This window comes from Spermophilus citellus (assembly GCF_964194105.1).
Source record: "Spermophilus citellus genome assembly, chromosome: 14".
NCBI lineage: Eukaryota > Metazoa > Chordata > Mammalia > Rodentia > Sciuridae > Spermophilus > Spermophilus citellus.
Genome location: NC_138194.1, coordinates 76,299,568 through 76,313,606, shown reverse-complemented (window position 1 = coordinate 76,313,606; position 14,039 = coordinate 76,299,568). Strand labels below are relative to the sequence as shown.

The window sequence follows — 14,039 nt, the reverse complement described above, 5'->3', positions numbered from 1 at the left end:
TTTTCTCTTCAGAATGATGCTGGCCTGTGGCTTATCATAGATTGCTTTTACAATGTTGAGGTATGATCCTGTTATCTCTAATTTTTCTATAGTTTTGAACATAAAGGGATGCTGTACTTTGTTGAATGCTTTTTGTGCATCTATCGAGATGATCATATGGTTCTTATCTTTAAGTCTATTGATGTGGTGAATAACATTTATTGATTTCCGTATATTGATCCAGCCTTGCATCCCAGGGATGAATCCTACTTGATCATGGTGCACAATTTTCTTGATATGTTTTTGTGTCCGATTCGCCAGAATTTTATTGAGGATTTTTGCATCTAGGTTCATTAGAGATATTGGTCTGTAGTTTTCTTTCTTTGAAGTGTCTTTGTCTGGTTTAGGCATCAGGGTGATGTTGGCCTTGTAGAATGTATTTGGAAGTTCTCCCTCTTTTTCTATTTCCTGAAATAGCTTGAAAAGTATTGGTGTTAATTCCTCTTTAAAGGTTTTGTAAAAGTCTGCTGTATACCCATCCGGTCCTGGGCTTTTCTTAGTTGGTAGTCTTTTGATGGTTTCTTCTATTTCCTCTATTGTTATTGGTCTGTTTAGGTTGTCTATATCCTCCTGACTCAATCTGGACAGATCATATGACTTAAGAAATTTATCTATGCCTTCACTATCTTCTATTTTATTGGAGTATAAGGATTCAAAATAACTTCTGATTATCTTCTGTATTTCTGAAGTGTCTGTTGTGATATTGCCTTTTTCATCCCGTATGCTAGTCATTTGAGTTCTCCCTCTTCTTCTCTTCGTTAGCATGGCTAAGGGTCTGTCGATCTTATTTATTTTTTCAAAGAACCAACTTTTAGTTTTGTCAATTTTTTCAATTGTTTCTTTTGTTTCGATTTCATTAATTTCAGCTCTGATTTTAATTATTTCTTGCCTTCTACTTCTTTTGCTGTTGTTTTGCTCTTCTTTTTCTAGGATTTTGAGATGAAGTATGAGATCATTTATTTGTTGGTTTTTTCTTTTTTTAAGGAATGAACTCCAAGCAATGAATTTTCCTCTTAGAACTGCTTTCAATGTGTCCCATAGATTCCGATAAGTTGTGTCTGTGTTTTCATTTAACTCTAAGAAGTTTTTAATTTCCTCCTTGATGTCTTCTAAAACCCATTGATCATTCAGTAACCTATTGTTCATTCTCCAAGTGATGCATGATTTTTCCTTCCTTCTTTTATTGTTGATTTTCAGTTTCATTCCATTATGATCAGATAAGATGCATGGTATTATCTCTACTCCTTTATATTGTCTAAGAGTTGCCCTGTGACATAATATATGATCTATTTTTGAGAAGGATTCATGTGCTGCTGAGAAAAAAGTGTAACTGCTTGATGTTGGGTGGTATATTCTATATATGTCAATTAAGTCTAGGTTATTAATTGTGTTATTGAGTTCTATAGTTTCCTTATTTAACTTTTGTTTGGAAGATCTGTCCAGTGGTGAGAGAGGTGTGTTGAAGTCTCCCATGATTATTGTATGGTGGTCTATTAGACTCTTGAACTTGAGAAGAGTTTGCTTGATGAACATAGCTGCACCATTGTTTGGGGCATATATATTTATGATTGTTATGTCTTGTTGGTATATGGTTCCCTTGAGCAGTATGTAGTGTCCCTCTTTATCCCTTTTGATTAACTTTGGCTTAAAATCTATTTTATTAGATATGAGTATGGACACTCCTGCTTGTTTCCGCAGTCCATATGAGTGATATGATTTTTCCCAACCTTTCACCTTCAGTCTATGTATATCTTTTCCTATCAAATGCGTCTCCTGTAGGCAGCATATTGTTGGGTCTTGTTTTGTGATCCATTTAACTAGCCTGTGTCTCTTAATTGGTGAGTTTAAGCCATTAGCATTTAGGGTTATTATTGAGATATGGTTTGTTTCTCCAGCCATATTTGTTTATTAATGTTACTAAACCTGATTTGTTTTCCTCTTTGATTACTTTCCCCCCTTTACTGTCCTACCTCCCTCTGTTGGTTTTCATTATTTTCCATTTCCTCTTCCTGTAATGTTTTGCCAAAGATTTTTTGAAGAGATGGTTTTCTAGCTGCGAATTCTTTTAACTTTTGTTTATCGTGGAAGGTTTTAATTTCATCTTCCATCCTGAAGCTTAATTTCACCAGATACACGATTCTTGGTTGGAACCCATTTTCTTTCAGTGTTTGAAATATGTTATTCCCGGATCTTCTAGCTTTCAGAGTCTGTGTTGAGACATCAGCTGTTATCCTGATTGGTTTACCCCTAAATGTAATCTGCTTCCTTTCTCTTGTAGCTTTTAAAATTCTCTCCTTATTCTGTATGTTGGGCATCTTCATTATAATGTGTCTAGGTGTGGATCTCTTATGATTTTGCACATTCGGCGTCCTGTAGGCTTCTAGGATTTGGGATTCTGTCTCATTCTTCAAGTCTGGGAAGTTTTCTCGTATTAGTTCATTGAATAGATTGTTTATTCCTTTGGTTTGGAGCTCTGTGCCTTCCTGTATCCCAATGACTCTTAAGTTTGGTCTTTTAATGTTATCCCATATTTCTTGGATGTTCTGCTCATGGTTTCTTAGCAGTCTTGCTGAGCTGTCTATGTTCTTTTCAAGTTGAAATGCTTTGTCTTCATTGTCTGATGTTTTATCTTCTAAGTGATCTACTCTGCTGATAGTATTCTCAATTGAGTTTTTAAAGTTGGTTTATTGCTTCCTGCATTTCTACGATTTCTATTTGTTTGTTTTTTATTACCTCTATCTCCCTGTGTAATTGATCTTTTGCTTCCTGGATTTGTTTATTTAGTTCCTTGTCAAAGTGATCTTTCATTGTCTGATTTTGCCGTCTCATGTCTTCCTTGAGACTCCAGATTATCTGAAGCATGTATATCCTGAACTCTTTATCTGACATTCCATCTGTTGCAGCTATTACCTCTTCTAAAGTTGAGTTGACCTGCATTGCTTGTGGTCCTTTCTTTCCTTGGCTTTTCATACTGCTCGCGTTTCTTTCTGCTTGGTGAAACTGTTGTGTTTTTGAAATTTTCCCTCTATTTATTTATATTGCTCTTGTATAGTTGAAAATTCTCCCTTGCAGGGCAGGTAGTGGCTGTGATCCTCCTCCAATTGGGGTGATCTGTCTACCACGCTGGCAGGCCGCTAGGTCTGCTCTGCCGGTTGGTCACAGGTCCGCCTACCCTGCAGGCGCGTGGGACAGCTCTGTCACTCTGCAGGTTGCTGGGCCTGACCTGCCAGTGTGTCACAGTTCCGCCTACCTTGCAGGCACTGGGGGAGGGGGCGGGCCTGCCCCTCAGCAGGCCGCTGGACCTGTTTTGCTGGTGGGTCGCAGGTCCGCCTACCCTGCAGGAGCGTGGGGCAGCTCTGCCACTCCGCAGGTTGCTGGGCCTGACCTGCTGGTGGGTCGCAGGTCCGCCTACCTTGCAGGTGCGGGGGGAGGGGGTGGCTCCGCCCCTCAGCAGGCCACTGGGCCTGATCTGCCGGTGGTCACAGATCCGCCTACCTTCCAGGCCTTGGATTTCTTTATATCCTTTTTCTCTAGGTAATAAATCTCAGCTTTCTGGTCTATATTTTTATCTTCAAACAATAACTTTGATATTGGAACTTTATATAGAGTACAAAAATAATGAGTATACAGCTTATTGGCTTACTATAAAGTGAACACCAGTGATCCCATTATTCATATAAATAGAACATTACTGCTATTTTAGGAACCTCTCAGACCTCTTCCTTCCCAGATTCCACCCCATCTTCAAAGGAAACAATGGTCCAACTTCTAATACTATAGATTAACTTCATCTATTTTGAATGAAGCATGGAGGATGTATTAATTCTGTCTGGCATGTTTAGCTCAATATTACATCTCTGAGAGCCATTCCTGCTGTTGTGCATAGCAGTCTGTCATTTCCATTATTATTGTATGAATATTCCACCTGCTGTGTATTTATCAATTTTGATGTTGATGGACATTCAGGTTGTTTCCAGTTTTGGGCTATTGTAAACAATACTTCTAAAATTATCCCCTTAAATTTTAGTTGGCACACATTGTATATTGTATTCATGTCTTTTTTTTTTTCCTTGCTACAAGTTTATTCAAAACAAAATAATCCCATCCAACCTCACTGAGGTGGCTGATCATGTCCATGACCAAATCCACCTTTATACTGATCCACCTCTAAACTGGAATTCCGTTGCTGACCCAGTCCCAGCCTTGGCTTTCTTGTCAGCACCAGGAGGCACAGCACTCTGTCTATAGGTGTCTGTCAGCTTCCCCTCCTCAGTCTTGCAGACTGCTAACCCTCCAGACCTTTAGGCCAAGGCCTGCCAGTTTCTGGTCGGCTACAGCACAGAGTGGGAGGCACAATCTCACGCTGCAGGTGGAGATACTTGCGGAGATGCCCTCCTTGTTAAGGTACCAGTAGAAGTGTCTGCAGGAAAACTGTTCCTTCACAAAGCCTTGAGAGTTGAGAGACCGCATGGCCTTCATGATGTGAAGGTTGGGCACATTCCTGTTTGCCAGCTCTGCGTGCTTGAGCACGTGGAAATCCCTCTTGGCTACCATTATTCCCTCCTGAAAAAGGAGTTTATAAATGGCAATCCTAATTTTCTTGGGCATTAACATTGCAGAGGCTTCAGGGTCCAAGGCCGAGGCTGGAAAGCCATTGTATATATTTCCATGGGAAATCTTTGGAATGAAATCTTCATTTTTAATTGAAGTGCTTAGTCTAGATGCATTGTTATTATTTTAATAGTTTTCTAGCTTGAATTTCTCTAATGCTTTATCTATACTATCGATGGAATATTCTTTATAAAAATTAGTTCTAATTCTGTAATTTATACTTTTAAGCCATTTTGATTAATATCCCATTGCTCTGGGAATTAATTGCAAACTCCTTCCATGGCTAACAGGGGTTTCTAAACTTTGACATCTGCTTGCTTCCTCTTTCGCTCTTTTCCTATCAAAACTTTATTCACCTTTCCTACAAGTTTCTTTCACAAACTGTTTCCTCTACTATAAACCCTATTTCCTATCATTTCTTTCCTATTTCCATCTCCATTCCTCACCATAGTTTTATCTGGATAACTCCTACTTACTGAAGTCACAGTTTGTCATTTGTGAGATAACATAGAAAGTTGAATTGTCAAACTCAGGAAATTGCAACATTGGAGTGAAACCTGAAAAAGTCTGAGCATGTTGATGAAGTGACTTTTAGGCCAATTCTTCCCAAATGAGGATATGTTTTAGAATCTGTGAGGGTCTAAGTGATGCTTAGTGGTATCATTTACACAAAGGGAGCCATTTCAGTTATAGAATATCTTCTCCTTTATATGACCCGTTAGTTAGATAGCTTGCATTTTCCAGTGAGCTGTGTCCTCTAAATTCACAAGCTAGCGCTCTACTTACAACAAGCAACCTCAATAGATCAGAGTTAGACTATATCAGAGAAGGGAATCTCTCCATTAAAAAACAAAACAAAACAACAAAACCATAGGGCTTTCATTAGTGTGTTTCAAAGGGACAGAGTATGGCATCTCTTTCTAGAGACTGATTCTTCACAATTTCTTCCTTCCCACAGAGGTAGATTGTAGCCCTGCTTTCCTTCCCAACTTCCTGGAGTAAGCAATTCTGCCTTCTTCATTTGGATAGGTATCCCTACCAGTATTGCCCTGATTTCTTGTTTTTTCCCACTGAAGTGGTTTCTGATGTATTATAACTTCTTGGTTTCCAATTCCCTTAGCCCTCCACATTGTGAATTCCATTAAGATGTTGATTATGTGTATTTTAATTACTGCGGTGTGCCTGATGTTTGACATTGAACCTGGACCATAATAAGGATTCAACGATATTTCCAAATCGTGGAATTGTCTAAATATGTCTGCTCCTTTACACTGAAGTCATTTGTTTAGTTGGTATATAAGCTGACATGTTGCCTTTAGAGCTTGTTGAATAAAGTTTATACATAGTTAACTTTGATGGATGATTTTAGCATGGCAGGAAGAAAAAGATTCATGGGTTTCTTGTACAAACCTTGTCATAATAATTAGATTTTATATTCTGATCGAATATAAAGCATAATATATGTCTTTGACCTTTCCAGAGATGTTTTATTTATTTCCAGGCTCATTTCTGCTGAATGACTTTGTGTTTCATTATCTTTCTCTTTTTCTGTCATTTATTCAGTCTTCTCCTTTTCTGTCGAATTGTCTATCTGCATCTGTTTGTAATTTATATTTTCTTTGTTTTTCTTTAAAATCTGTTCTCTTTCCCCAATTTTTGCCACCTCCAAGAATTTAAAAACTTAGATTTCTCTTGTGTTTGAATTTGAGATTGAAATAGATACTTCTTGTTACCATAAATAATTAGTGGTTTCGAGGAAGCTTTGCTCACAAAGCTGATCTCCATTTTATCCAGGAAGTTGACTGATAAGATTATGGTAAAATGATAGCATTGATAAGATTATAAGCTCTTGCAATTTCAAAATTATGCCACAACATCTCAGTGAAAAGTGATATATTCACTTGCTGATCTGGGCTCAAACAATACCTCACTTTAATAATATTAATGTTGCGTTCATGTGATAGCTGACATTTTTCTGAAACTAAGGCATTATCAGGTTTGCAAACAGAATCTGATACTAACTGCCTCCACATGGAGTCTTTTGAATCAGATATGTCCATGCCTTCATATTCCATAAACTGGTTCAATTGTGTCAATCTTTTTTTCCTCCAACTTGCTTCTCTGTTCTAATTGCTGCTGAATCTCTTTTCAGATAGTATTTATTATATCATTGGCTTCACTGAGTGTGAATACATCATTTATGTAATTAGTTCACCTCTATTCTTATCCCATTATCTAGTCTTATTAACAACAATTAAAGTAGTACAACTTGGGTTCAGTCTAATTTTAATTATATGTGCAAATATGGGCACTAGAATTATAGGGAAGTAGCCAGCAACAAGGTGATCATCTCAATGTTTTAAAATAAGTTCATATTAATTTTTTCTATAATTATCCAAATAGATAAATACAAGTTTAAACTTGGGAGAATCCTCAGGTTCTTGAGACTGTGTTTTTGGATCCCCAGAGGGTGACAGAGACTCAACTGAGAAATAGCAGCACTGCCCCTCTCCCTTCAATTCTTAGACCAGTGAGTCTCAAAGTTTGGTCCCTGACCAACAGCATCTGCATCACCTGAGAAGTGGTTAGAAAAGCAATTCTTTGGCCCTAACCTGAACCTACTGACTTTGGGTGTGAGGCTTTGCAATCTGTGTTCTAGCTTTCCAGTTGATTCTCAGGCACAGTACAGCATGAGAACTGCTGTTATAGATTATGAGTAAATGCTATTTGCCTGGAATAGAAGAAGATTTTAAAGCAATATAATTGTATATATTCTAGGATAGGCATGTAACTTGGTAGCATAAATCATTATGTAGCATAAATCATTAAATCTTCTATCTCAACCATATAAAAGGGCAACATTCTTATAAACCATGCTTTAAAGCATCAAGAAGGCAATAATAAGATTAAAATAGGGCTATTCTAAGACTGGAAGGTGGGGGCATCATGGGCTGGACCCTAAAAGTTACCTATGATGGTCAAATTGAGCCAGTAGAGAGTAGGGTCAGAGAGTCTAAAAGTGTGTCTGAGAGAAATGATGTGCAATCTGAGTATTAGGAGTTAATAACCAGTGTTCATTAACAAACCAAACCTAAGTTCTGAACTAGTTGGAGACAATAATTTGCTAACTTTCTGTTGCCATGGAGAATCATTTGGACTAGATAAGACCTGTTATTGTGAGATGGCATACTGCTATTACTGTTCAAACTTCAGTGCCCTGACAAGTATGGTTTAGAAAGATGTGTAAGGGTCATTTTTTAAAATTATACTTGAGAATGTATCAGAATCTGAACATGGTCTATGTCCATCCGGCTGGCACCTAATCATTCAGGAGTCAGTGTGCACTTCACTTCTCCAAGGGAATTCTCCTGTAAGGGATTTTTCCTATGCGCTTCACAGTGTTCTGAACTTCTCCCATCATAGGACTTTCCTACTATAATGCAAGGGTCTTGCTTCTGTCTTTCCTAGTATGTTATAAACTTCGTGACAGAGTGTGTCAGGCATCTCTACAACTCCACCGTCTTTGGGGATTCCCTAGAAAGGCCATGGAGAACTTCATATGGATGTACTTAAGGATAAAATCTATTACAACTGTGTAATAAAGTTACACAGCCAAATCATAAGGGAAAAACAAAACAAGCAGATTCTGAAAGAATCCATGTGCAGTCTTTCTTACGTTTATTCCATCCTACAAAGGGACAAAAATAACATACTCTTCCCCAGCAACGAAAACACAGCAAACTTCCTGTGATTTTTCTGCCTAGGCAAGCTCATTAGAGACAGAGTGCTGCATAACATGTTCCAAAATTCAAGATTCTCAAAAGGAAGGCAGGCACATAGCCTACACTGTCTAACCACAGTCTATCCCTTTTTCAGTTAACTGTTTTCTAGGAGTACTCCGAGTGCCATATTCCCAGATGCTAGGTGAGGCTAACCCTTGCAGGCAGACCCTTCTAAGGATAACTGTCGAGCCTACTGTGTTAGTTCTTCTTTGTATAAGGACCACGTCTTATTAGCCATATTTCCTGCTGTTTCTTTAGCAACGAGCACATTGCCTGAGACAGAAAATCTTCAGGAAATAATTTGCCAAATGGATTTCTTAAGGCAAAATTGATAGACATGCACAAAACAAAAATGTGTTTCTAGAAGTTTTGGCCTGTGATTGTTTGCATGTGTACATGTACACACATAGGGAAAACACTTGAAAATGTTCCACGTTTGACTGTTAACCTTTCTTTTGAGTTACTTAAGAGATACAAAGCTCTGGAAATTTGCAAATTTTGAGAGTTCAAGTCACCGACTCACTGAAGCTCTTATTTACCTGTCAGAGGATCTGAGGGCTGGTTCAAGACTTTGAGTACCCTTTAATGTGGCTCAAGGTGATTGAATGTACATAAGTATAGGAATAAAGCTGTCCTATATTCCCTCCTTCCCAGACAGAAACAAGACAAGAATGCCCACTCTCACCATTCCTTTTCAAAATAGTCCTTGAAACTCCAGCCAGAGCAATAAGGCAAGAGAAGGAAATTAAAGGGATACAAATAGGAAAAGAAGAGCTCAAATTATCTCTGTTGATGACATGTTCCTATATTTAGAAGATACAAAAACTTCAGCAGAAGACTGCTAGAGCTGATAAGCAAATTTAGTAAAGTAGCAGGATACAAGATCAACATATATAAATCAGTTATTTTATACTCCATTATTGAGTCTGCTTAAAAAGAAATTAAGAAAACTATTTCACTCCCAGTAATCTAAAAAAAAAATGCCACTTGGGAATCAATATAATAAAGGATGTGAAGGACCTCTACAATGAAAACTATAGAACACTGAAGAAAGAAATTGAAGAAGACTTTTGGTGGTGGAAAGACCTTCCATGTTCTTGGATAGAAAGAATTAATATTATCAAAATGGCCAAACTACCAAAAGTGTTACACAGATCCAATGCAATCCCCATCAAAATACCAATTACATTCTTCACAGAACTAGAAAAAGTTATAAAATTCATTTGGAAAATTTAGAGACCCAAAATAGCCAAAGCAATCATGAACAAAAATTGATGCTGGAGGCATCAGAATATTGGACCTCAATTATACTTTAGAGCTATAGTAACAAAACCAGCATGATACTGGTACCAAAATAGGCTTCAAGACTAATGGAATACAACAAAAGACACAGATAAAAACCCATATAAATATGGTTATCTGATACTATACAAAGTTGCCAAAAATATACATTTGAGAGAATATAACCTTTTTAACAAATGGTGTTAGGAAAACTGGAAATCCATAAGTGGAAGAATGAAATTTGATCTCTATCTCTCATCCTGAACAAGAGCCAACTTAAGGTGGTCAAAGACCAGAAACTTCAACTGCTGGAAGAAAATGTAGGTCCAGCACTCCAATGTGTTGGCATAGGAACCAACTTCCTTAATAAGACTCCTAAAGTGCAAGAAATAAACCCAAAAATCAATGAGTAGGATGGCATCAAATTATAAAGCTTCTGCACAGCAAGGAAACAGTTAAAAGCATGAAGAGAGAGCCAAAAGAATGGGAGAAAATCTTTGCTACCTGCTCTTAAGATAAGGCATTAATATCCAAAATGTATAAAGAACTCAAAACACACACACACATAAACAACAACAAAACCCAACCAACCACAACAACAACAACAACAACAACAACAACAAAAACTCCAATTAATAAGTGGGAAAAAGAACTAAACAGAAATTTTTCAAAAGAAAAAATACAAATGGCCAAAAAAATATATGAAAAAAAGGTTCAACATCTGTAGCAATTAGAGAAATACAGATTAACACTACATTGAGATTTCATCTCACTCCAGTCGGAATGGCAATTATCAAGAATACAAATAATAATAAGTACTGGTGAGGATGTGGGGGAAAAGTACACTTATATGTTATGGATGGGACTGCAAGTTAGTGCAACCACTCTGGAAAGCAGTGGAGACTCCTCAAAAACTAGGCCTAGAGTCACCATATGACCTAACTATCCCACTCCTGGGTATACATATCCAAAAAGATCTAAAATCAGCATACTACAGAGATACAGACACATCATTGTTTATAGCAGCACAATTCACAAGAGCCAAGTTACAGAACCAAACTAGACACCCTTCAACAGATGAATGGATAAAGAAAATGTGGTGTATATTCACACTGTAATATTACTCAGCCAAAAAGAATGAAATTATGGCATTTGCTGGTAAATGCATGGAACTAGAGACTATCATACTAAATGAAATAAGCCATACCCAAAATTTTAAAGGTTGAATGTTTTTCTCTCATTTGCAGAAGCTAATTCAAAATATGGAGGACGTGGAAGAGAGAGACAAAGAAAAACGTTGAGAGTAAGGGGAAATTCCATCAAAATAGAAGAAAGATTGGTGAATTAGATGAAGGGGATGGAAGGGGAGGAGGAGGGAGTGGATAAGGGAAGAACAGTGGAATGAATCTAACTTTCCTATGTACATATATGAATATGCCACAGTGAATCTCACTCTCTTGTATCCACTAGATACTAATTTTTTTAAAAAAACTACTAAAAATTTTAAAAAAGAAGTTGTATTACTTCATCAATAAATAATTTTCCTTCTCTGTCAGAGGGAAAATAACATGAAGCAGTTTTATACTTGTAAGAAAATGAAGATTTCTGTCAGAACAGATCAAATATGACACAGAAAACCTGAAGCACCCTTAGCATTTGCTTGGTAACTGAAAAAGTAATTGAGAGAAACATTGAGTACAAACTAATTACATACTTTTCTAAGATACATGTTTTAAAAGTGTAGGTCCATCTGGCCTTGACATCTACAAAATCCCTATATAATTAAAAGGGAAGGAAATAAACAGTGGAAGTTTAAAATACAAAACAAAAGGTGACTATGATTTGGCCTCTCCTCTCAGAAAACTTATACTGGAGCGAGGAAAAAAGACCCAAGAACAAACAGATTACAATAGGATGTGCTAAGTACAAAAAGAGAATATTATATAACTACAGAAACAGCATACAGGAATAAGTTATTAATTCTCTAAGAAGGCAAACTTCAGTATAAGGCAAATTTTTAATTTTTTTTGGGGGGGGGCGTATCAGGGATTGAACTCAGGGGCACTCAACCACTGAGCCACATCCCCAGCCCTATTTTGTATTTTAGTTAGAGACAGGGTCTCACTGAGTTGCTTAGTGCCTCACTTTTTGCTAAGGCTGGCTTTGAACTCACGATCTTCACAGCCTCCCAAGCTGCTGGAATTACAGGAGTGTGCCACTGAACACAGCAACATAAGACAATTTTTAAACTGGATTTTGAAGGATGAATAAGAGTGAAAATGAAGAAAGGGAAAGCATGCAGTGTTAGAAAAGTTTTAAACATTGGATCCTGGTAATTACTAAAACCACAGAATGAGGATTTTTATTTTAAGCAACATTGAAAACTAAGGTACTATTAGCAAAATATTTTCAGCAAAATATTTTCAGCAAAATATTTTCAGGATGATGTGTGAAGTTCACTAAAAAATATGGAAAATCTTGAAGGGTCAGAAAATAAAAAGAGAATGTGGCAATCACAGAAGTGTATGAACCCAGACACAGAGGCTGGCATTGCCAAGGGGATGACAAGTTTCATTTGTAAACTCAGGATTTTTTGTGTCGGTGACCACTGGGGAGAAAGACTGAGTGTTTGACTCTGTCTGAACAATACAGAAAAATGCTGAGAAAAGCAGAAAACTAATACTAGAGATTATATACAAATCTCTTCATAAAAAGAGTAGAGCCGACTTAGTGGTTGACAAATAGCCTAAAACGAAGATGCCATGAGTGTTTGTCAGCTTTCCATTGTTATGACAGAATACCTTGGATAAATGACTTAGAAGAAGAAAAGGTTATTTTGGCTCAGTATCAATCTATGTTTGCTTTGGGCCAGTGACAGACAGTACAGAACATCATGGTGGGGAGGCCATCGTAGGGTGGTCCTGCTGACCTCATGGCATCTAGGGAGCAAACAGGAAGAGAAAGGGGCCAGGGTCCCAAAACCCACTTCAGGGGTACACCCCAAGTGACCTAACTATTTACCTATAGGCCCCAGCTCTTGAAGGTTCCACCACCTCCCAGTAGTGCCATTGGCTGGGACCAAGCCTTTAACACGTGGACCACTGAGGGATGTTTTAGATCTAAAATACAGCACCAGGTGTTTGATTTCAAGGGTTTATTAGAACTTCTGTCCTATGCAGTAGTTGGTGACCTTGGAATTATAATGGCAAGTAGAAGAAGTAGAAAATATGAGAGAGAATAACTAGAAGACTACGGAAACTGTCAAGGTGAGAAAAAGCTAACCTAATAATTCTAGTTTCCAGTCACAGTCAAAAACATGGGTCATAATGAATTTACACGTTCTGATGGCACAAGAGTTTGCTAGAAATCAAAATCCCTCCAAAAAGCAAGGCTAGTTAGTAATTTCCAAAGCAACATTCTGAAGCTGTATAAGCAAACCCTATGAAAAATTTTAACACATAAAGAACAGTGATTGCAAAAATAAGGAGTTATTTAAGACTCGCAAAGGAACATAGGTGAAAAAGTTGTATAGAAAGGAGCTGTGGAAGCTAGCCATCACCAGGGGGAAGAATAAAGTCTTTGAAGCATTTTCATTTTTCAGTTAAATGCACGAGTTTCATAATTAACTCTGAAAGATATTCATTCATTTTTGCTTCCATTTGTTCACTTAATAAACACTGAAAATCAAATATGTGCCATATTCCATGTCAAAAGCTAGAAATATAAAATAAGACTCAGTCCTTATGCTTTTGGAGCCCATGGTCTGTGCGGCCTTCATGTAATAAAAGACTGTGGAACAGTGAGATAGAAGTTATAACAAGACTTATGGCCACACCACTCTGCCATACAGCCTGCGGGAGGAGAGGATTTTTGTTTTTGAAGGAGAGCTTTAAGAACTGAACTTTCTCTCAGCAAACATGCTCGAGTGTATACTATAAAATGCTGAAATAGAGCCACGTGAAAAAGTTCTCCTTGAGAACCGAACAAAATGTACTCATCCCTGGAATGAGCATTTGCTTATTCTCAGGATCTTCCTTTCACATTTAGAGTGGGGTGCATGAAGACAATTGGCCAGACTTGAAGATTCCAAGGGGGGATCCTTCTACACACTATCTGAGTCATCCACCCCAGGGAAGATTTTGAAGTTGGGGAAACTGGAGAAAGGTTTAGGTTTGGAGGCTTATGAATCACTCTGTGAGCTTTACAAGTGAAATTTCACACAAGCTATATTCCTGGCTACCTAGATCCATGTCTATGTCTATTATAGCCAGTGTGAATGCAATATAACAGCAAGATAAATCATATTAGAAAACAGAAAGCAACAAA

At 37.5% G+C, this 14,039-nt stretch overlaps 1 pseudogene across 1 annotated transcript; it reads right to left on the bottom strand.

Annotated features, from left to right (window-relative positions):
* Positions 1 to 4,190: 4,190 nt before the first annotated feature.
* On the bottom strand, positions 4,191 to 4,653 carry LOC308633508 (small ribosomal subunit protein eS10-like; annotated as a pseudogene). Its single transcript has one exon. The product of its transcript is annotated as a small ribosomal subunit protein eS10-like (transcript).
* Between the last annotated feature and the right edge of the window lie 9,386 nt (positions 4,654 to 14,039).